General features: G+C 36.7%; 2 pseudogenes; both read left to right on the plus strand.

Moving 5' to 3' along the window:
- The window catches only part of LOC124523455 (golgin-45-like), a 95,018-nt pseudogene extending 85,322 nt beyond the window's left edge, over nt 1–9,696 (plus strand).
- A 762-nt stretch (nt 9,697–10,458) lies between these two features.
- On the plus strand, nt 10,459–11,174 carry LOC124523456 (ferritin light chain-like; annotated as a pseudogene).
- The last annotated feature ends 14,683 nt before the right edge of the window (nt 11,175–25,857 follow it).

Consider the following 25,857-nt stretch of genomic DNA (forward strand, 5'->3'; position numbering starts at 1 on the left):
ATAACCATGAAAATGTAAGCCACTTCCACATTCCATCCCCCACCTCCCAATACCTAGGGATTAACAGAAATCTGGGTAAGTTTTCTGAATTATCCACAAATCGTGGATTGGGGTTCAAGTCCATTAGCTAGCTCTTAAGGGGCAGGTGATCCAGTTAAAATCTGAGTTGCACAGGGATACTGGAATCCAAGAACAAGGATACACGTAGGCCTCAGTAATAATGGAACAAAGAACTCAAAGTTTCCTTAAAGGCTCAGCTCAGTTTCTTTAGGTATATTAGCTTTTCAAAATTTTAATTTAACTATGGGAAGAACACTTAACATGAGATTACTCTCTCAACAGATTTTTAAATGTATAACACAAATTGTTAACTATTTGCAAAAGTCAGAACTATTTTCACAGGTGAACATCTAATCTGTTTTTTAAAAGCCTTCATAGGAAAGCACATTTTCAATATCCAATAGGCACAATATTGTACAGGGGATCTCTAGAATGTACTTATCTTGTACAACTAAAACTTTATTTCTATTGCATTTGTTTGTCTTTATCTTACTGAAGACGTTTTTTTTTTTTTCTCTACATAGTAGAAAACTTGCCTTTAAGAGCTACCAAATCACCAAAGTCTAGGGAGAGTTATGATTATGTTTGACTCAGATAATTTCAGATGATATCTTCTGTACTAGCCAACTGTGGTACTGTATAGTTTGCACTGTATACTAGAACAAGGATTTTGTTTTCAGAGTACCAGCATTTTTAGATCTATTATTCTTATGTTCCTATAGTCATCCATTTATTCTTCTGATGTATGCATTAGGAGTTTTGCATCACCCAAAATGTAACAGGTGTTTTAATCCACTAGTTACAGAATATTATAAACTGCCTTTTGCAATCATAAATCATATCAACATTGAAGAAATAACATCTACTAAGAGAATTTAGGGACATGGCAGCAAATTATTAATAGAACAATTGAGACAAGGGAAAGGATGCACTTATTAGTCAGGAATAGATGATTGATGTTAGAGCAAATTTTTTTCATGAAGAATTTATGTTACACTCCCCAAAGACCATCTGGAAAGCCTTCTCTGGATGTTTACCTGTGAATTTTGAGTTTAATAACAGTTCTAGACATCTCTTAATTAATCACATCTGTCAAATGATGTTGGAGATAGACACCTAAACATAATGTCTTCAAGGACAGTTACACATTAGTGGATAAGACCTTCATTCACTCAGAAAAAGAGACTTGAAAATGTGATATATTCTGGTTTCAACTGCTCTATGTTAAATAACATACTTAGGGTATGTTCAAAAAATGTTTATATGTGTAGATGTGAAAGTGTATACATATGTAAATGTCTTTGGTGATATTTCTGACCTTCATCACCAACATTTTGCTCATATGTCATGCAAACATAATGACGTCAGGCTGGCTCTTCTTTCTAAACTGTGTTCCTATAGGGGAGGGGCAGGTAGGAAAAACAACTCCCTTTTATTTGCAGTTCTTTCATTATTCTTGAAGTTTTGTTGTAATATACAGAAGTAGTGAATTAACCCAAAAATCTCAGTGGCTTAACCTGACAATATTTTCCTCTTGTTCACAAAACAGATCCAGTGCAAAGCTGAGGTTGGGTAGTGCCTTGGATTCACAGTCACTCAGGGATTTTGGCTGACAGAGGCCCCTACTACCTTACACATGAACCATCTACAACACATGGTTTTCCTCATCCAGGTGAAAGGCAAAGAAGGCTCCATAAAATCTTTCACTGGCAATTAAGCAGTTTGCTCTGAAAAAGACATACATGTGTAATTCCACTGGCTGGAACTAGTCACATCCCACCCCCACCCCCCCAACTGCAAAAGGGCTGGGAAGTATAAGAGAGTACATGAAATAATCAGCAAGTTATTTTTGCCACACTATATTCCAGACCTACATTTTGTTGGGCAAGAGAAATTTTAAAGAACCGAGTGAAAATTTTAGGTACCAAACTCTGTTCCTTTCTCTTATTCCAATAACACAACACATATAAAACATGATGGCATATTTACAGTCCTAACACTTTCCTTATGATTTTCATTTTTTTTAAGTTTATGTATTTATTTTGAAAGAGAGAGACAGAGAGAGAGAGAGAGAGAGAGAGAGAGAGAGAGAGAGAGAAAGCAGGGTAGGAGCAGAGAGGTGAGAGAGAATCCTAAGCAGACTCCATACTGTCATTACAGAGCTCAATGCGGGGCATGAACTCATGAACCACAAGATCATGACCTGGGCCGAAATCAAGAATTGGATGCTTAGTCAACTGAGCCACCCAGGTTCCCCTGTTTCCTCGTGATTTTCATGCTGAGGACACTGTTCTTTCAATAGTCAGCTAGTTCTTGAGTTAGATGTGGATCACTCCATGTGACAGAGAAGTGCTGAGAGCTTTAAGGTGACTCTGCTTAGAGAAAATAAACATACAACCTGCCCCCCTGCCCCCAAACCAAATGGTTTATGTAAGGTAAATTTAATTTCCAGTTGAGAACTTATTTTTAGGGTCAAAAAATTAACCTTCGTTTTTCACCTCTTTGACACATTCTTCACTTTCTCTTTGGTTCTCTATCCCTAATCTCCTTCTAATGAGTAACAGGTTGAGCGAACAGAACCAATTCCTATTTCCAGCTATTTACTGTAAACCACTGCCTCTTTATTCAACTTTTCCCCATAAGACCCTTTTTAGAATTGGAGTTGATGAAAACCAAATGAGATGCTGGTGAGCTACAATGCTAATCAGCGATAACCAGCAATATTCACCTTGTAGAAAACATTAAGCGTTCTTTTTAAAAAGGATTAACATAACACCTTAAAGCCTATTCTTTTCATTTAATAACAACTTAAAGAGTAATCCAAAAGGAATATGCTGATTTTTAATAGCCACAAAACGTCTAGCTACTTAATAAAATTTCACGAACCAGTCTTGAATTACATTCAGGAGCAATTCAAATTATATGCAGAGAGAGACATAATCTCTGGCGAAGAAACCTGTAGTGAGTCTTATTTATAAGATCAAAGTCATTTTTGCTTCATTCAAATATGAATATGTACTTATACATCAATTTAGAAGAAGATTGTGGAATATAGGTCTGGATGAATTTCTTGTGGTACCGATTTTTGCAAGTTTTTTTTAAAACATTGAAATCACTGTTATGGGTTCTTAGAGATGAACCATCTGTCACAAATCAGAATCAACATTTATTTTAGCTTATTAAGAGGAAAAGTTGCTAGCAAAAACCATTTGAAGTGTAAAATTGGATACTGAAAACCTTTTTTTTTCCCCATAGAGGTTTTTAAAAAACAGATTAGATGTTCATCTGTGAAAATAGTTCTGACTTTTGTAAATAGATAATTATCTCATATGGTAAGATCACTAAAAAGGTGAGAAATGCACAGGGACAGAAGGAAGGCAGAGAAGCATGAGCACGTGTATGCAGCATGAGAGAGAGAGAGACAGAGAGAGGAGGCAGCTGCATTTCTCAGGAGAATTACATTTGTTTGTAGGTATCCTAACTGAAAATATGAAATTGCTTTTGAAGATAGCTCACAAACTAGAATGTACATTATGAAGTGGAGTGCTATTAAATAAGTTGTAACTTAATGTGGGTATTCCAACGTTTATTTATTTTTGGGACAGAGAGAGACAGAGCATGAACGGGGGAGGGGCAGAGAGAGAGGGAGACACAGAATCGGAAACAGGCTCCAGGCTCTGAGCCATCAGCCCAGAGCCCGACGCGGGGCTCGAACTCACGGACCGCGAGATCGTGACCTGGCTGAAGTCGGACGCTCAACCGACTGCGCCACCCAGGCGCCCCAATGTGGGTATTCCAATTTAAGATGTTATCACAGCTCAAATTTTGTTAATAAAAATGTCATCATAGGAGTGAGATCATCAAGATGTTGACATGTCATTCTCAACTTTGGTCTCCCTCACAAGAAGACCAACTGGTAATTATCCATAGATAAGACACCATTGTGAAAATCCTAGAACCTGGGGGTGAGGCTGAATCACCCTCTTGGACCACAAAGACCAAAAAGGACCACAAGAGTAAGAGTAGTGGCTACCCTCTTAATACGTTCCATCCCCCCCAAGAACACAGCATTGCGCTGAGATTGACCCCCTGAACCTAGGTTTCTCCAGTGGAAAAAAGAGCCCAAGGTGAACATCCAGCTCCTTCAGCATTTTGAGGCACTTCCCAGGAGGTCTACTGAAGTGTCACCTCATAGGAATCACTAAGGGAATCTGTAGGGCTTGACCACTGGAGATCAGATAGAAACAGAGGAGTGGGGCTTATACACCTGGCACTCAGATCTTCGCTGACTACAATCCTCCTCTGAAAGGAGGTGGAGCAGAGGCCCTAGCCAGTTGCTCTGTCCAACTACAGGGCCAAGCTGGTGGCCCTGTCTGGCCAAGAAATAAGCCCGTACATATGTGCCCAACTAATATTTGACAAGGGAGCCAAGAATACTCAATACATAAAAAAGATTCTCTTCAGTAAATGCTGCTGGGAAAACTGGATATTCACATGTAAAAAAATGAAAGTGGACTTTTATCAAACACCAATCACAAGAAGTAACTCAAATGGGTTAAAGATTAAATGTAAAATCTCAAACCATAAAGCTCCTAGAAGAAAACACAAGGAAAAACTCCTTGACATTGGTCTTGGCAATGATTTTATGGATAGGACAGTCAAAGCTTAAGAAACAAGAGCAAAAACAAACAAGTGGAACTAATTATATCAAACTTAAGTGCTCCTGCATAGTAAAAGAAATGACAAATGAAATGAAAAACCAAAGTATTATCCAAATAATGAAATTAAGTATTCATTCCCACTTGAGATTGTAAACTCTTTGCAGGAAGGTTACTTGTTACACTTTCGAATTTTCCATGATATCTGTTAAGACATATGTAAGTATATGATAAATATTTATTTAATTCAGTCAACATTAAATATGATTTCTACATAAGGACACTATTCTACCTACCAATGCTTTGGAGGTTTGTTTCCAGAGCAGAGAAAAAGTAAAAGCTTCTTTATACAATGAAGGACTTAATGACCTACTTTTCTGTAAACACATTTCACAGATAGAAGAGTATTCTTTTGTACTTTGAAAAGCATGATTTATTTAATTTCAAAATAAATGCTCTGCTTGAATAATAGCTATAATAAAGTATTACTAATAAAATAATTAAAATATTTTTCTTAGAAGGAAAAAAAAAGGAAAACCAACATACAGAATGGGGGAAATATTTACAAGACATATATCTGATAAGGGGTTAATATATAAGAAATATAAGGAACTAATACAACTCAATATAAAAAACACAAGTAGTCCAATTAAAAAAATGGGCAAAGAACCTAAATGGACATTTTTCCAAAGAAGACATACAAATGGCTAGCAGGTGCATGCTCAACATCACTAATCATCAGGGAAATTCAAATCCAAACTACAGTAAGTGAGTGAGTGAGTGAGAAGCTGAATATCAGGCAGGCCTGGGAAGGTCAGCTACAGAATGGAAAAGGACTATGTGGAGCAGTTAACCCTGTGACGCAGAGCCCAACAATCTGTAAAGTGAAACCCCCTGAAATCAGAAGAGTAAGAACCTTGGCAGTTTTTCAGTAGAAGTCTTGAGGAACATTTTCATTGGTTAAAAAATAGCTACTCTCAAAAGTTTAGAAACCAAAGTCACCCTTACTTCAACCTCAATCTGAGGAGCAGGAGATAGAACAGAAACTGAGGAGCCATCTAAATCTGTTGGACTTACCTCTGGATTCCAACCCATGAAACATCACATCCTTCAGAATCCATGAAAGAAAGCTGTTCCATCAGAGAGTCCAGGACTTCTTCAGGTAAGGAAGATTCTCACTGAAAAAGCAGTGGAAGTCGATGCTGTAAGAATATTAGTTCCCAAAGCTGCTATAACCCATGATATCCCCAACAAAAAATGCAAAGGCTAAGTCTCTGGGTCATTGTAAAGGAGAATTACTTGGTCAGTCAGAGGGAGTTGCAGAACCCAAAAAAGAACTATCAGAGGTAAAGAATATATTGGAAAAGCTCAAGAACTCTTAAAGAAGGTTACTACAGGACAAAGAAGGTCTTTAAAACCAGTTCAGGGTATAGACAGAGGTCAGTTGTGAGTTTAAAAAGTTGCTAGTGGCTTCTGTTGGGGATGATCTTCAGTATTACTTTGAATGTCTAGCCAGAGGAAAATCAGCTTATTTTAGAAAATAAAGCCATAAGTCAAAACACAGGTCAACTTTCTGAACAGTTAGAACGTATGTAAATATAGTGTGATATATGACGAAGTAAATTCCTCAGAAGCAGGATTATGGCAGATGAGTTAACCAACTCCTAACCACATTTACAGCGTCAAAACCACAAGGCGCAGAGTGCTATTCAAGATATCCTGACTGAACGGGAACAGTTTTGTCAGGAAATGACACTTACCCATAAATTATTAGAGGAGCTCTTAGTCTCCATGCAGTGGGGAAGAGAGCAAACCTACTACCCTAGTACACAACCTCACATCACAGCAGGACTGGCATCTACAAATCACAAGTTGGCAAAAGCAGTAAATGCTCATCTTCTGGGAAATGTCAGCACTAATAGTCAAAAGAAGATTCCACGAACAGTCGAGTTCTGCAGCACCCCAGCAGAAAAAAAAATGGCTGAAATGGTTCTATGCATTCTATCCAGTTGCCTGTACAGAAAGCTCACCTGATAATCCATTTTTTGAGTCTTCACCAACCACCTTACTTGGTACAAAGAAAAATACTGGATGATTTCTTTTTTTTTAAAATTTTTTTTAACGTTTTATTTATTTTTGAGACAGGGAGAGACAGAGCATGAACAGGGGAGGGTCAGAGAGAGGGAGACACAGGATCTGAAACAGGCTCCAGGCTCTGAGCTGTCAGCACAGAGCCCAACGCGGGGCTAGAACTCACGGACCGCGAGATCATGACCTGAGCCGAAGTCGGCCGCTCAACCGACTGAGCCACCCAGGCGCCCCGGAATGATTTATTTCATCCCTATACTAGATATGAAAATACAACTTTCAGTTGCTGCCATCACTTCCAGGGAGAACGTCTTGTCCTTTCACATTTGGTATGTTGGAGGTATGCTACAGGTGCTTGCTTATTACCCAAGAGTCATTATTATTTGGAAGCGGGAGTTCTTATAATCATAGACATAGTATCACTTTCTATTTAAGTAATATATACCCCCCCCCCCCAAAGATGTTTTTCATGTACTGGACCACAGATAACCCTTTCTTAATAAATGTTTCAGGGTAAGGAAAGAATGAAAGGCATATTTAAAGTAGATGATATTCGGGGCGCCTGGGTGGCTCGGTTGGTTAAGCGGCCGACTTCGGCTCAGGTCATGATCTCGCGATCCGTGAGTTCGAGCCCCGCGTCGGGCTCTGTGCTGACCGCTCAGAGCCTGGAGCCTGTTTCAGATTCTGTGTCTCCCTCTCTCTCCGACCCTCCCCCGTTCATGCTCTCTCTCTGTCTCAAAAATAAATAAAAACGTTAAAAAATAAAAAAAAAATAAAGTAGATGGTATTTTCCAGGCATTACATGATGCTTTTCCAAAGAAGGAATTATATGATGCTTTTCCTTTTTCTGAAAGAAAAAGATTTTACCTTCATTTTAGGTCCTAAGTTATATCTTGCTATGGATTTAATAGGAGCAGATTCAATTCTGATACTCTAATGCAAGGTGGGTCATATGCAGCCACATTCATTCACTTACTCTGGTCTATGATTGTTTTCGTTTGTTTTTTGCACTACAACAGTAGACTTGAATAGATGCAACAGGGCTTGTATTGCCTGCAAAGGAGAAAATATGTCCTATCTAGCTAGCCCTTTAGAGAAAGAGTTTTCTGGCCCCTACTCTAATGGAATAGTAGCTGGTAGAGGATGGGTGGAGGAAGTGTCCATTTCCTTTTTGATGATTTTTTGGGTTACAAAAGGAGGCTTATGGAAATACTATGGGTAAAGGGACTAATATTTTAAAACTAAATGCTATACTTTAGGAAAATTAAAAATATTTTACAGCCACATTAGCAAGTGTATCAGCCTAACATATTCTCATGTTGGTTTTGTTTTGGGAAAAATCATAGCTTGAATGGATGCAACTTGACATATATAAAAGAAACAGATTCTACTGAGCTCATTTTGACAAATGCAACACAATAGGAATATCAAGTTTGATATAAAATGTGCTGGAGAAAGTAGGATCTTCCTAGAACGTTGTACAAACTCAAAAATGCAATCCATCAATTAATTTATATTAATATATATTATTATTCATTTATGATGGGTCATCATAAATATCCTTTTATAGGTCTTTAAAAATATCCACCATATGTTTATACCAAATTACACTGCATTAGGTGCAGAATTGCCTATCAGAAGAGAAATCTTCTAAAGACACATCTGGTCAAGTAACACATTTTAATGTCAACTTGATGATCGTTTGGTCTGATTCATCTGAGTTATATTTTGAAATGGTATTAAATTTCTCTACATTCTTAAAAAAAACCCTACAATGTGATATCATCCAACCATCATTAGGATGTCTATTATCAAAAAGAGGAGCGATAAGGGTGTGGAGAAAAGGGAACCCTGTGCGCTATCGGTGGCAACGTAAATTGGTGCAGTCATTTGTAAGAAACAGTATGGAGGCTCCTCAAGAAGCTAAACTAGAATTATCATATGACCCAGCCCATTTCACTTGTGGGTGAAGGAAATGAAGAGAAATCTGCACCCCTTTGTTCACTGCAGCATTATTTACAATGTATTCATCAAACATGCAGTATTCCTCTTCCTGTATCAGGCTTATCTCACTTAGCATAGCATCCTCCTCCAGGTTCATCCATGTTGCCACAAATGGGAGGATTTCCTTCTTTTTTTTTCTTATGGCTGAATAATATTGTATTATATATACAAAATATCTATCTGTATCTATCTATATCTAATCTCTATAGACTTTTCTTTGTTTAGTTGTTGCTGGACACTTAGGTAGTTTCCGTATCTTGGCTATTGTGAATAATAGGTTCTATAGGCTGCCTTATTTTTTATTCATCTGTGGGTAAAAATTATTTAATTAGCTTTTTGGGGGATATTATAATATTATGCTACTATAATTCATAAATTTGATTTTAAATACTCTTAATGAAAAATTGAATATAGCTTCTACCCAGAAACTTCTACCCAGAAACAGCCTATAATGAAAAGTTTGTTGCCAAGTGCCTGTGCTTCCCAGTATTCGTATTCATAATAGACACAGAAGCTTTTATTTTATCCTAAGCCAAGCACCATAAGGGATCCTGATGAGTGGTGTGCTGGGTTGCTTATTATTTGTAAACAAATAAAGAATATGTCATAAGGCTATCTTTTACTGTTTGTGCTTCACCCTAGATAAAAAGATTTGAGGCCCTTGTGAAATTATAATGCAGGATCAGCCATTATTCAGAATTTTAAATTTCAGGTCAATTATAAAACAGTAGGATTTAATTTAACCCTGCAATTTTGCTCATTTCTTAAATGACAGTTTCCTGGATTGCTTTTTCAGGGAATTTGTACAATGAAGACTAAAAAAGTACATCTTGAATATGGCGATTCTGATGTTTATACTGGTCCAATAAAAGCCCTGATTTGGTGAGACTGCATCACAACATGTCTTAGAGATTAAAGGAGCAACTTCTATTGTAAGTGCTGTCCATAAAACATTGAAATATTGGGCTTTTTCCAAAAGGTCAGTGGATTGCAGTGAGTGATCCTCTAAAGCATTTTCATGTGTTCAGACCTTACCAACTGCTGCAGAGGTGTTATCCGCTGCTCTACTTAAATATTCAAGGTTGTGGTGTGAGGAGTCTATAAAAGGAGTCAGCACACTGAAGACCATGCCTTTTCAAAGAGCATTACTATTAAGAGATCATAGTGTACACCTGCTATAAAAATAAGCTGCATGTTAAATGTTTCAGAAAGTCTACCTACCTGCTTCCTATTTTTTACTGCTTCTTCTATAAATTTTATTTCAGAAATGCTTTTTATAAATGCAAAATTAGTAAATTCTACTTTGCATTTTGATGAGATTTGTACATTTAGCATTGCACTTGGCACTGAAACAATGTGGGGGTTAAGGGTCCCAATTCCTGAGCAATCGGAAATCTCCCCACAGCTTTTGGCTCCCCCCAAAACTTTACTAACAACCTACTGTTGACTGGAAGCCTTACCAATGATACAGTTGATTAACATATATCTTATATGTTATACATATTATATGGCCTATTCTTACAGTAAAGTAAGCTAATGTTATTAGATGTTATTAAGAAAATGTTATTAAGAAAATCATAAGGAAGAGAATACATCTATAGTACTGTACTATTAAAACATCCATATATAGGCAGTGCACCACAGAGTCATGCGGATCTCTCTGTTGCTTCAACAGTGTTTGGACAGCACCGACCCAGGTACGTCCCTTCTTTCAGCCTCTAACCCTCTCCAACCTCTTTTCCAGTGGTAACCTTCAGAACCATCCTCTCAGGCATCCTCTACCTCCGGTCCAACCCAACACCATTTTTTGAGCTTAGCTCGTTATTGCCCATCAAATACCAGCTCCCAGATTCCTCAGAATTATTCCACTGAGGTGGAGGCTGATGACAACCACCTGAGCAACATGCATCTGCGGGGCTCCTACACTTACCCCTATCTGGGCTTCTATTTTGACCAGGATGTTGTGACTCTGGAGGGCATGGGCCACTTTCTCAAGTCGGCCAAGGAGGATTGAGACGGCACCCAGCGTCTTGAATACACAAAACCAGTGTGGTGGCCGTGCCCTCTTCCAGGACCTGCAGAAGCCATCCCAAAATGAATAGGATAAAATCCTGGATTCTTACAGACTGCTATAGTCCTGGGGAAGAACCTGAACCAAAAGAAGCCTTTTGGATCTGCATGCCCTAGGTCCTGCCTGTGCAGACTCCATCTCTGTGACTTCCTGGAAAGCCACTTCCTAGATGAGGAGGTGGAATTCATCAAGAAGATGATGACCACCAGACTAAGCTCCGCAGGCCGGCCGGCTGGCTCCTAAGTGGAGTTGGTAAGTATCTCTTTAAAAGGCTCACCCTCAAGTATGACTAGGAGTTTCTGGAGCCCCACAGCCCTTGAGGGGTTCCTCTGGCATCCCTCTAGTGTCAAGGCTCCTGCCTGAACCTCTCTCTGCAGCTACTAAACAGCTTTTCAGCCACCTTGGAGACCTCCTCCTTTGGTCTATTAGACCAAATAGAAATAATAAAGCTCTTGGCAGTCCCCACCCAAAATCTGTGTATAAGTGGACCCACATAGTTCAGCACTGTGTTGTTCAAGGGTCAACTGTATAGGTATAAAATTTTTTCTTTTCTAAAAACTAACACCTGAAATCAACAAAATACCTATTTTTAGTAAAACAGTATATATTGAAATACTTAAAGATTATTTTTAAAGAGCAATGCTCCAGCAAACTCCAAATAAAATATATTGGCTAAATATTAAGAATTTAATGTGAGGATGCTCTGCTCCTACAAAGGTGTATCAAAGAGGTAACAATATGATTTTTTAAATATTTTACAGTTTAAAATTATTCTAATTAAAATACTTTTAAAAGTTATTTTAATCACAAGTGCTGGGGGTTTTTATAGCCTGGAAACATACTGTCTGATGGTTGAAACATAAGTATTTGTTTGTATTATACTTTCTGAGACTTGAATTTACTAGTAATTACCCAGAATAACATTGTTACTACTCTCAGCTCCAAATCCACTCCTCTTTACTCTGATTTGTGATATTGGAGATGGACCCTGTAGCCAACTCTATTCTTCCAGCTTGGATAATATTAGTTTATGGCAACAATAGTGGAGGGACTCTACCAATCTAGAGCAGGAAGAAGGGACACACTTCTTCATTCTTTCAATGTGCTCTTTTCTGGGAGGTAGGCTGTGCTGTAGAGTGATATGTGTATGTGTGGGGTGGGAGTGAGTTTGTGCATGGCCAATAATAGCAACTCAGTGGCTCTCACAATTAAACTTCATCTGTGTCCTTGGCAAATTTATTCTCTCTTAGAGAGCTGCATGTTTCCATGAAAGCCATGGCCTCTACTCGTATTTCTGAATCCCGGGCTTGGATATCCTCCCTGCCCTAATTATTTCCTTATTATTTTCCTACAAACAAAGTAGCTGTGTTCTGCACCTCATAGAGTCCTTGTTTGCTCCTTTTAGTAATCACTTTTTATTAGTTAACAATTCCTTATATTAATCCTTGCTGTTCAAATTACAGGTGTGGTTTTTGCTTCCTGAATGAACTCTGACATGTTAAGTAATATGTACAGTGTAAAAGCCTACAGCTGGAATGCTATAAAGTTACACTGTGAAATTTGTATAGTTTAAGGGACTTGTAAGAGATAATTTGAAAAGGGAATAATAGACACTTTTTAAAGTCAGGGAAATAAGGAAGGCAATAAGAGACTGTTGGTTACAGATATTGGAATGATCAGAGAAAGAAGTTAAAATAACTATGATTAATATTTTAAATATTCCAATGGCAAATGTAGACAATATGCAACGTAGCATGGCTAATGTAAACAGGGAAATGGAGACTAAAATCATCAAAGAGAAATGATAGATGCAACATAGCTAAGGACAGATCAGTGATGTTGAAGACAGGTGAATAGAAACTTCTCAAATGCAGTAAATATAATAATAATAGTAAAAGAATGAAAGGAACAGAGCATCCAAGAACTTTAGGACAATATCCAAATATGTAACATATATATAATTGGAAGACAAGAATGAGAAGAAAGAGAATGGACAGAAGAAATATTTGAACTCATAATGGCCAATAACCTTCAAAAATTAATAACAGAGACCAAATCACAGATACAAGTAGCTCAGAAAACATAAAACAGGATTTAAAAAAAGCTATAGGCACATAACCTTCAAATTGCAGAAAAATAAAGACAAAGAGAAAATCTTGAAGAAAGCTAGTCATGGAGTGGGACAAGTGTAATAATTCATTATCAGACTCTTTCATCATGCTCCATGCAAGCAAGGAGTACAGTGAAATCTTTAAAATGTTTAAAGAAAAAGCTATTAAATTAGAATTGCATATCTGGAAAAATTTGTAAGTGAAGAACAATGACTTTTGGGGAAAAAAAACCTAGGGAATTTGTTGTCAGTAGATCTGCTTTATAAAAAATATTAGAAGCTGATAATATCAATGGCTGGTGAGCATACAGAACAATGGGAACTTTCATTCATTGCTGGTGGAAATGCAAAATGGTACACCCATTTTGGAAGACAGTTTGGCAGTTTCTTACAAAGCTAAATGTATTTTTTACCAAACTATTTAGCAAAAGCACTTCTAGATTTGAAAACTTGTGTTTTCACAAAATTATGCATGTGTGGTTTTATTCATGATTGCCAAAAGTTGGATACAATCAAGATGTCTTTCAACAGGTAGAGAAACTGTGGTACAACTATAAAAGGGAATACTCTCCAGAGATAGCATGGAATGAACTGTCAAGTCATCCTAAAACATGGATGAATCCTAAATGCAAATTGCCAAGTGAAAGAAGCCTGTAGGAAAATACTCCATACTTTATTTTTCTACTAAATGACATCCTAGAAAAGTAAAACTATAGAGTAGGTAGCAGAGTGTTTTCAGGGAGTTAGGAAAAGGGGGATGGGTTGAACAGATAAGCTCAGGGTATTTATTAGGCGACACAACTCTGTATGATACTGGAGACACGGTACTATACAGTTGTAAAAATCCATAGAATCTTAGACCACAAAAAATGAACCTTAATTATAGGCAAATAATGAAAAAGTCAATTAGGAGACTGGAAGAATCCCAGGAGGAATGCAGACTGTGATGAAATAATCCATATTACAATGTGTGACATAACCTTTTTGAAGGGAATGGAAAAAGAAAGGTGCCGATGATATACGTACCTCTGGAAATGAGTGGGGACTCCAACTTTAGGAACTATACATAATCACTGTGCTGTATCTGGTAAAATTTTCTGTTACAAGGGTATGCATTAACCACTCTGAAATCACTATCCATGTATAAGGATTGAAAAAATAAGTAAGTGGATGGCAGATGAGGAAAGGGAGGTTTCTCGTAAGGAGAAGTTACAGATAAACAAGGGATGAGAAAGAGTCTAGATTCAACTATGTGGTACTTAGTGAAAATCAGAGATTTTAGTGTGAATTCATATTTACCTTAATATAGATATAGATGGATGTAGAACACATATGTGTATATACACAGGTTAGTATACACACATATGTGTCCTAGCTCTGCCTATTGAGAGACTAAAGGCAATGACACCCTTATAGCAACAAGTACACCTAGCACCTAGATCTCAATTGCTACTATTGTACACTAATAAAAGGAACCAAGGCACTTTGGAGAAATGGCTGATTTTGAGGTTTAAGGCAGAGGACATACAAGATGAGCCTGGAGTATCTTGTAGTGTCTGAAAGTGAGTGCTAAAATCAATTCAAAACACAATGATGGGATGTATCACGGGGATATATGAGCCAACTGAAAGAGTTCCAGTGGCAAATGTGGAACAATTTGATCCTGGGGCTTCTTGTGTCAGAAAGTAAGGAGGTACTTAAAAAAGCAAAATGATATGGGTATATCAAAGGGACACAAGAGTCAATTGAAAAGCTCCCAATGCCAAAGCTAGAAAAATGAGCCACAAAAGTAATAACATACTATTGGATTATAACCCAAAGTATAAAATATTCATGAATCCATACAGATATAAACAAATTATTGAATAAATGAAGAAGGAATGAATGGGGAGAACAGATAAATCTTGCAGAAGAATTCCAATTTATGTAGATATCACTCCTTGTCTTAGTCCATTTGGGATACTATAACAAAATGTCACAGGCTGGGTGGCTTTTAAATAACAGAAATTTATTTCTCATAGTTCTGGAGGCTTGAAGTCTAAGATCAGGGTGCCAGCATGGTCAGGTGAGGGCCCTCTTCTGGGTTATAGACTTTTTTTATCCTCACATGGTGGAGGGTGCTAGGAAGCCCTGTGTGGTCTCAAGAGCATTAATCCCATTCATGAAGGCTTCTCCTTAATGACCTAAGAGAAGCACTTTCCAAAGGCACCACCTACTGACGTCAACCCCCTTGAGGGTTAAGATTTCAACATATGAAGTTTTGGGGGATACAAACATTTAGACTATAGCACCCCTCAACTCACTTCTTTTTTTTAATGTTTTTATTTATTTTTGAGACAGAGAGAGACAGAGCGTGAGTAGGGGAAGGGCAGAGAGAGAGAGAGGGAGACACAGAATCGGAAGCAGGCTCCAGGCTCTGAGCTGTCAGCACAGAGCCCGACGTGGGCCTCGAACTCACGGACTGTGAGATCATGACCTGAGCTGAAGTCAGACACCTTACCGACTGAGCCACCCAGGCGCCCCTCAACTCACTTCTTAAATGTGGAGTACACATGGTGACTTTTTAAAAGTAAATACAGTATGGAAATGGAAAAAAAAGTAACACTGCAGTAGAGAAACCTGATAAACATTATGACAAGGTTAACATAATGAATAATAAATAATGTTAGTAGCACGTGCCTTTGATATAATGTGATGAGAATAGCATGTTACCTCTAGTCTTTTTCCCAAACGTTCATAACCACTATGTAACCATGAGAAAAACATTAGGCAAATCCAAACTGAAGAATATTCTACACATTGGCTGACCTGTACTTCAAATGCTTAAGGTCATCAAAAACAAAGACAGTCTGAAAAAGTGTCACAGTGAAGACGCAGCTTCAGCTAAGGAGATATGACACTGAATATGTTATCCTGGTTGGAATTCTGGGATAGAAAAAGAACATTGGGTATACAATAAGGAAGTCTGAATAAAGTATTGACCTCAGGTGTAATAACGTATTAACATTACACTATTATTTGTGAAGACATATCATAGTAATGTTGACAATAGGGGAAAACTGGGTGTGGGGTATTGCAGAACTCTGTAACACTCTTTCAACACTTCTTCCAAAACTATTCTGAAATTAAGTTTGTTTAAAAATTCTATTTTCAGTCTAATAGCCTCAGGTTTTCATTAAATAGCAAAATTCTAGATTGACCCTCTATTATAAATCTTACATTACCAATTATTTCAATTATTGATAATGTTTTTGGGTCAGATTTTGACTAAAGGACATTAATTCTGCTTTGTAACATTCAGCAGGGCAAAAGATTTTACTGGCATTCAGAAGACAGGTGTGCCTATCCACTGCCAATTTGAAAAATAAATTGGAATATAACTGGTAGGATTGCTGTTTAGGTGAGAATGTTACATGTAAAAATATCAGTAAAACAGGATGTCAAAAATGACTTTACTTTTAATTTGAAAGTTGTCATTTAACAAATTAAAATATAGGAGGCACACTTAAATTTGAATTTCAGATAAACAATGACTACATTTTTAGAATACACATATCCCAAATATCAAATGAGATACATGTACTCATAGTAAATTTTTTTTTCATTTTTCTTAAATTCAGATATGATTGGGTCAGCTATGTTTTTTTAAATATTTATTATTTGAGAGAGAGAGAGAAAGAGAGAGAGAGAGAGCACAAGCAGGGGAGGGGCAGAGAAAGGGAACACAGAATCTGAAGCAAGCTCCAGGCTCCAAGTTGTCAGCACAGAGCCCGACGCAGGGCTCGAACTCACGAGCTGTGAGATCATGACCTGAACCAAAGTTGGTTGCTTAACTGACTCACCCAGTCGCTCCTCTCAGAAACTTTAGAAGATCATTATATTTGAAATCTCCCCTCATTATTCTTCATTTAGATATTAAGTATACATTTTCTGATGAAAACTATTTCCAGGAAAAAAAAAGACACATTCTTTATGGGGACTCATAGACAATGGCTTATTTTTGCTTTGAACCACATGATACTGTCATTTTTGTAGGTAATATATGGCAATTTCACATGGTTACCACTCATGTCATTAAGTACATCTATATCTTTTATTTTTGTGGTATATCATAATTATTTGGCATATCATAACTACATTAGAGTGCTCAAGAAGAATGTTATTTTTATTGGTTGTCATATGTTTATATTATTTGAAAATAATTTAATATAATTTTGTAGCTAAATAGGCTTCCAGGGAGTCCTGCTATTTAATTTTTTTGTCATGATATTATTATTATTATTGTTATTATTATTATCACTTTTGTCATACTCAATTTTTTCTTTGGGTTTAATTTATTAAGAATTTTAATCTTTTTGGAAATCATAGTTGACAAAAGTAGAAAATTAAGGCAAAAATGGTAATGTGTAATCAAGATGTGAACCCTAGCTGGATTGTAATAATTAATACCAATAACTTTTCATTTTACATAGCAATGCACGTATTGACTGTACTGAACCCATCAACCCACAGGGTACCTAGTGAGGCAGATAATAGAATTTGTGTTCCATAGCTATGGGGCAGAGATAAAACAACTTATCATAGGATGCCTTTACTTAGGGCAGAGATGGAATCTGAATTAAGTAGTTTGGTCAACTTGAACTTAAATTTATTTCAAATACATCAATAATGCACTGTAATTTAAGATAGCCTTCAAAAAGAAACTGACAGTGGTGTGGTCAATAGATTTTTGCAGTTAAAAGATCCACATTCACTTGGATGTGGAGTGTATAATTTGCATATGAAATATTCACTCTCCAGGTCTAGTTATATCTGTATGCAAATTTTATCAAAATGTACTGCTTAATAAGAAACGGACAAGAAAAAATTTAACAAATGCAAGGATAAGTCCAGAACTCATCTGGCATCCATCCTATGCTCAAATAATAAGGTCTGGAAACATGCTTCCTGAAGTTTCCTGTACCAATCATGCTTCTAGAAGCCTTTTTTTTTCTCATATTGAGCTGAAATCTGTGTCTTCATACTTTTAGGATTGCTAGATAAAATACAAGGTGTTCTTGCATTATTTGGTTCTTGCATCATTATTATCTATAAAAATGATGTAATGTTTATCTGACGTTCAGATTTAACAGAGCTTTTTAAATTTTTATTTGCTAAATCTGGCCACAGTATCTTTCTACCCACTGGTTGAAGAACAGGAGAGCAACAGAGAACAAGTCTACTTTTCCTTCCTTATGCTATTCATTCATCATTTATTCATCTATTCATTCATCTACCACATATCTAGTGACCACAGTCTGACTCAGATCCTAAATGCAGAAATAGATATTAAAAATCTCTACCCTATAGTTATCAGGTTAAGTAGTCATTAGCCAGAATTACCAGTGCTCTGATAAAAGTACATCCAGAATTCTTAAATGAGTTCCATGAAGAGCCACTTGACTCTCATGGGTGAGATTAGATGTCAAGAGGATGTCAAAGAGGCAAAAAAGGTCTCTGACTAGGACAGCTGTTGCCAATGTAGACTGGCGTGTGAAGGCTTAAGACGAAAGGCAGGCTTGAACATCAAAGGGAGTAATTAAAAATAGAGCCACGCTATAACCCAGCGACTACACTCCTAGGTATTTATCCAAAGGACAAAAAAGTGCTGATTCAAAGGGCCATATGCACCCCAATGTTTATAGCAGGATTATCAACAATAGCCAAATTATGGAAAGATCCAAATGTCCACTGATTGATGAATGGATAAAGAAGCTGTGGTATATACATATATACAACGGAATACTACCCAGCGATGAAAATGAATGAGATCTTGCTATTTGCAACAACGTGGATAAAGCTAGAATGTATTATGCTAAGCAAAATCAGTCAGAGAAAGATAAATATTATATGTTTTCCCTCATATGTGGAATTTAAGAAGCACAAAAGATGAACCTAGAGGAAGGGAAGGAAAGTAAGATAAAAATAGAATGGGAGAAAAGCAGTAAGAGACTCTTAAATACAGAGAACAAATGAGGGTTGCTGGAGGGGTGTTGGGTAGGGGGATGGGCTAAATGGGTGATGGGCATTAACGACGGCACTTTCTGGGATGAGCACTGGGTGTTATGTGTTATGTGTAAGCACTGGCTGTTATGTGTAAGTGAAGAATCGCTAAATTCTACTCCTGAGACCATTATTACACCATATGTTAACTAATTGGGGTTTAAATAAAAATTTTAAAAAATATTAGTTGCGATGTGGAAACTAAAACCCTATCAACAAACATTTCATATTTTGTTATATTAAAATCCATTCATCTTCACAAAAAAATACATTGTATGAAGGTGTTTAGTTTCAACAGCAATGAACTTACTTTCTGGTTATCTTGTGTAAGGAGTAAAATATAGATCCAGCATCTGTCTTGTTTGAAAACTGGACCTACCAATTGGACAACTTACATGCTACTGATGTATCTCAATTTATTCATCTTTAAAATGGTAATAAGTATAAAACTTACTTTAAAAAAAAAGAGAGTAGTAGTTTGCATGGGGATTGAAGTTTATGAAAGTGATATGTGAGTGTTTTAAGAAATCTTCTCCCACCCATATTTTTTCTTTTCCAGACTAATCAGTATTTAATTTCTTTTATAATTTATTATATAATCCCAGAACCTTTCCTTTTCTTCTAAAAGTACCCTCATTTGTCAAAAGTGCAGTTTTTAACTGGATGAAGGATTTCACAAATCTGAAGTGCCTTTAAATACATCTTTGAAATAGTATTATTAAAGACAGTTTCTTAACCACCCTCCCTCTTCCCCTGCCCCCAGATAATGCTATTGAGCTAAAGCACTAAGACCAACACTACGTAGGGCACAGACATCCCACTTTGTATTCTAGACACGCTGCTACTCTCATAATTTAGTTTTGTTTATTATTGGGTTTCAAAAGCATAAACTGTAATTGGTGGGATTAAAACTTCTTCCTCTTTAATTTAATACAATGTAAATTATGACCAGTTTTGAGATGGAACTCTCAAGGTCATTCTGTGGGGCAAGATTAAGCAGATATCTAGCAGCATGCATCCATTGATTTACTGGATTTCTCAAACCTGGCACACATCAACCATCTGGAGTGCAGAGGCGAACTTCATGAATTTGTTCACGTTTGCTGTGTTTCTCTCATGGTGGAGCACAAAGCTATAAAGAAATAGTTGGTGGTGGATTATAAGAAAGGGAGTGGGGTGAGTAAACCCAGTATATAGTGACAAGCAGCTTGCAAATAGCTCAGTAGTGGCTGCAAATTTATGATATCATTAGTTATACACCATTAACTTTATCCTTGCTCACACTGGGAAGTAAAAGAAGGTAAAGTCATTGAATCCAGGGGTTCACAGTAGACCCAAAATTGACCACCAGCTTCAGGCTGTTCAATACATCATCTGTGCTGGCAATATGTGTTCCAGAAAAAGCAAAGTCAGAAAAGACCAGTGAAGATCCTCTAGCATATGTGTCAGGGTTATTTCTTTTCTTATTTAACACATCATTTTCACATTCTTTAATAACTCCCTTCCCCCCACACACCACACAGAAGCTCTCACACACCACAATCCCTCTATCTCTTACTTTCTATGTAACTTGGTGTCTATGAACAAGGTCATAGCCTGCTTCTTAGACTCACATACCAAGTTTGCCAATTAGTGCCTGTATGGATATGGCAGGTTGCATAATTCTCTTGGCTCAGTTTACTTATAATATAAGCATAACAACACAAATCTCATTGAACTGAGTTTCTGTATGTTTGAACGTGTTGTAAGCAGCTAACACTCCTCCTAGCACGTGGTAGATGCTTGATGAATTCTGTTAACATATAGTTAGATGCTTGTTGTTTCACTTTATCTGTCTGCCTTTTCTTCCTTATCAGATTTAAGGCTTCAAGAGAGGAGATGGGACTATAGCAGTACTATCTCACAGATGTTCAATGAACTCTCATAATCCATTGACTGGTTTGAACTTCGTATTGCAATTGACATATATAAAGTATTTATTTGCTCCCCACATGAGAAGTGGGACTTGTAATACAATTTTATGGACAGTATCACATGACAGCTTCTCCATGCGCCTCTATGGAGCCCAACCTGCTGGCTTCTAGCATCTCATAGGTTCCAGAAAATCTTCCATCCTTCACCCTGTCTGCACTGCCATCAACAGATGGCACCGGCAACAGCCTGTGTTCTACCTCCTATTCCTTTCTTACCAATCTCGTTTTGTAAGAGATTTCTTCCCAGATGGAATGGCACAGGACTTCCTGTGGACATATTGTCCTTGACTTATGACCCACCCTTGGCTACCTCCCTTGCTTCACTTCTTTACCTGAAGTGTTTCACATTTTGACTACTTATGCAAACTGTCCACTTCCTACCCCCACATTGGTTTGGGGGGTTCAGTCTTCCTTCCCTTTCTGCCTTCTTTGCCTTCCAGCATTCAGAGGATTCATCTCAGTATCTCCAAAATGGATATGTAATTGGAGGTAAAAGAATATATCAGAGCTTGGATATATACTTATTTTTATTTTATTTTATATTTTGTTTTTTAATGCTTGTTTATTTTTGAGAGAGAGAGAGAGAGAGAGAGAGAGGTGGGGAGGAGCAGAGAGAGAGGGAGACAGAATCGGAAGCAGGCTCCAGGCTCTGAGCAGTCAGCACAGAGCCCAACATGGGGCTTTTACCCACGAAGTGTGAGATCATGAACCAAAGTCGGATGCTCAACTGACTGAGCCACCCAGGCGCCCTAATACTTGGGTACCCTGATAAAATGAAAATTCAGTGGGTCTGGATGGAGCCTGGGATTCTGCATTTATAATAAGATACCAGTTGATGCTAATACTGAAGGTCCCCAGGGCACACTTTATGCGGCAGGACTGTAGAGGCCATGGAGGTAACCTCTAGTGAATATTCCCCGCTTTGCCATTTCATTGACTCAGACAGTCTATGGCAGCAATGATTCCAGGCTTTGCTAATAAATACCCTTTAGTTCAGGGAATATGTTTCTTCATTGGATCTGACTGTGAGAAAGACAAATTCACAGTCATATTAACAAACTGCTTCTTCTAGTTAGTGGGTTTTTATTTAGTTACATTGGGATAGCCTCAGCTTAAGGACTTAGGATCCTGCATAGGAGGAGGATAAAAGACTTATAAAAGCACAGTATCAGAGCCAAGTTGCTAGGGTTTTCAGGTTGTTATTTGAAAAGACTGCTGTGGTGGGACAATACACAGCGATGTAATTAAGGATATTTTAGCAATGGAAAGAAGATTCCTTTTTTAAAGGACCACAATAGCTGTGTATTTGATATATTTAAAATATACTGGGATGCATTGACTCTCAGGCAGTCTGGCAAGGTAGTTTGTCACTTGATGCCTGAATGATATATGGCAAGTTACTTAAAAGTCTCAGTTTTCCCATCTGCAATAATAGTAGTATTTACCTCACAGGATAGTTGTGAAGATTAATGGGGAAATACACGTGAAGCATGTAGAAAAGAGTCTGGCATATAATCAGTACTCAATAAATGTCAGCATTATTCTGTGTATATTAGGAAAATTTATCCATGAAGCTAGCTGGTTATTATTTTTCAAAGAAGGTATGAAAGTAACATAGTCTCAGATGACAAAAAAGTTTGGAAGTGTTGAAAGAAAAAAAAACTACTATTCTAGAATTCTAGTAGAATTGTCCCTAAAAAGTGAAGGAGAAATAAGAACTTTTCAGAAAAACAAAAATATGAGGGAGCTGTAGTCAATAAACCTGCCTTGCAAGAAATGTTAAAGAAGTTGCTCAGAGAGAAGGAAAATTATATAGATCAGAAACAGATTTACATAAATGGTGTTAAAAAAGTAATGTGAAGGTAAAATATAGCCTTTTGTCTTTCTTATGTTCCATCTAGCAGGAACAATTTGTCCAAAATAATAATAATAGCAACAATGATTATTGCAGTGATTATTACTTATGGATAGATGAAATAAATGACACCAATGTCATACCATACAGGAGAAAGGAACTGGCAATGATCTGTTATAAAGCACCTTAACTACCTATGAAGTGGTATAGTGTTATTTGAAAATTGGGGCACCTGGGTGGCTCATTGGTTAAGCGTCTGAATTTGGCTCAAGTGATGATCTCACAGTTTGTGAGTTGGAGCCCTGTGTTGGGCTTTGTGCTGACAGTTCGGAGTCTGGAGCCTGCTTCAGATTCTGTCTCCATCTCTCTGCCCCTCCCCGGATCACTTCTCTCTCTCTCTCCTTCTCTCTCTCTCTCTCAAATATAAAATAAAACTTGAAAATAGACTTAGATTGGTTATAAATGTATATTGGAAACTCTAAGACAACCACAAACATTTTTTTTAAAGAAGGATAATTGATAGACTAAGAAAGGAGGAGAAAATGGAATCATATAAAATTCTCAATTAAAACCATAAAGGCAGAAAGAGTAGAAGACACAAAAAGAAAGAGGGCAAGGGTAACAAACAGAAAATAGTTACAAATATGGTCGCTGTTAAACCATGTATGTAAATAATCACTTTAAATGTGAATGATCTAAACATACTAATTAAAAGGCAGAGTCAATTTAAAAACTTAGACCTAACTTGTTTGTATGTAAGAGATCTATTTTAAATATAGAATCACAGTTAGGTTAGAAATACAGGGTTTGACAAAGATATATCTGCAAGCACTAATTTATACTGCAGATAGGTATGTGTAAGTATTTTGGAAAAAAAGTTTGATAGTATCTATTAAATTTGAATATATACAGAAACCTATGATGCAATAATTTCTCTCTTAGGAATAGTTCCAACAGACTATTTTCCACATATTTTCATTTCAAACTGGAAACAACTTAAATGTCTATCAATGATAGAATGGATAAGTATGATTACTATATTCATACAATGGAATACTATACCACAATGCAAGTGAATGAATTATTATACAGCATTATGAACAAATCTTACAAACAGGCTGAGCAAAAGAAGCCAGACACAAAAGAGAACATAGTGTATAATCTACTTATGTAAAGCACAAAACACAGAAAATTAATCTAAGGTATTAGAAGTCAGGATAGTGGTTACTTTACTTGGGAAGAAGGATAGGTAGTAACTGAATAAAGGCATTTTGGGTCTTGTAAATGTTCTGCTTCCTAAACTGGGAGTTGGTGATGTGGATATATTCACTTTGTGAGAATTCACTGAGTCACACATTGATGATTTGTGCACTTCTGTATTTATATTTCAATAAACAATTAAAAATTCCTAAATATTTATGTAAAATGATATGATTTGCTATTCTAGAAGGAAATGGAGCTGAAGTATAAGGAGAGTTGTTAACATACAACACAAATTTTGCAGTTATAAAAAATTTTAGGGATAGAAAGAAAGTCATCTAACAATACTGTGTTAGAGATCATTTTGTTAAGTTCAAATTGTGAAAGAAAATATCCAAATTTTGCAAAGGGAGCATATGTACATGTAGATAATACTTTATATTTTTGTGATCTCTATGAATAGCCTCAGGAAGTTTGAAGAAAAAATTAGGGATTTTGAAAAATGCTAAAGCAACAGGCTTGTGTTTGCAGGCTGAGGCGTAATAATATGAAAAAAAGAAGGGCAGGGCACATGATTGGGGAACATAAACTGATATTAGAAAAAAAGATAGTAGGCAGAACTATACTATTACCTTTATTTTGTTCCTTTCTTTTGAATAGATCACTCCTCAAACTTGATGGGCTAGATTGTGTATGAAAGACAGGAATGAAAATATGAAGGCTATTCACTGTTGTAAAGTAGATTCAGAGTCCCAGATAAAGACAAAATATTTTTGTGGTGCTGAAAACCTTGTTCAAATTTTATCTATGTTTGTAATTTTTCAGGAATCAAAGAAGGTGGGAGAAGAATCAGGAGTCTGGAGGCGGTGATGTTTTTTAATTTTTAAAATAGGTGTTTCTAGAAATTACAGGATGGTAATTTTAACATTGATATTTTTTAAATTTCCAGGGCAAATTTTTAAAGTCAAGTATTTTGTTAATACTGATTTTGGGCAGGGAGGTGATGGAGGTAGTGGAAGCTATCAACATTTTATTTAATTCCTATAATAATCTACAAAAATATTTTGGTAATTTTTTCCTTATAGATTAAGAAATCATAATAACTATTCCAAGATTATTTAGCTAGTAAAAGTATAACTGGACCTGAAATTTATGTTCTTTTTACTATGTCCCTTACCATAGATTCATGTGTTTTCAAGCAGTACTACTAAAAAAAATATGCAGATATAGTACACTGTAATTTTATGATGACTTTTGGCAAAGTGTGTTATGAAATCCATCTAGAGAAAGTAGAACAAATAAGATTCATAGCATAACTATAATATTATCTAAAAATGTTAATTAATGAAATGCTCTAGAACACCCTTGCTCTTTCCTGTTTGAAACTTTATTACCTTAATGGTTATTAAAAAGGTGGATGAATGATAGTAGATAGAGATTGCTGACACACTACATAGTTAAAAAAAATTCACGCTGACTCTTATTCAATAATTACTTACTGACAGCCTACTAATTGTCATCTCTTCTGCTGACTGCCTGGACTGCAACCGGGGAGAAGACAAACACTGCACTCATATTCACAGAGTTCTAGGCTTAGTGGGGGACACAGATGTTAAGACTGAGTGTTACAATTGAGTGCTTCAGTGTATGAGAGCATATAACCATTCTGAGTGTTGGCTGGGGTATACTCCCCCTGGAATATCTTTAATGTCAGAGCTGAAGAATAAGTAGAAGTTAAAAAGCTAGTTGAAGGGAGTGTGGCAAATGTCTGGGGTGGGGTGATGGGGTGGTGTTGG

Source organism: Lynx rufus, unplaced genomic scaffold (assembly GCF_022079265.1).
Source record: "Lynx rufus isolate CCGP_SWC_20201006 ecotype Redwood Valley unplaced genomic scaffold, mLynRuf1.p SCAF_4, whole genome shotgun sequence".
Classification (NCBI taxonomy): domain Eukaryota; kingdom Metazoa; phylum Chordata; class Mammalia; order Carnivora; family Felidae; genus Lynx; species Lynx rufus.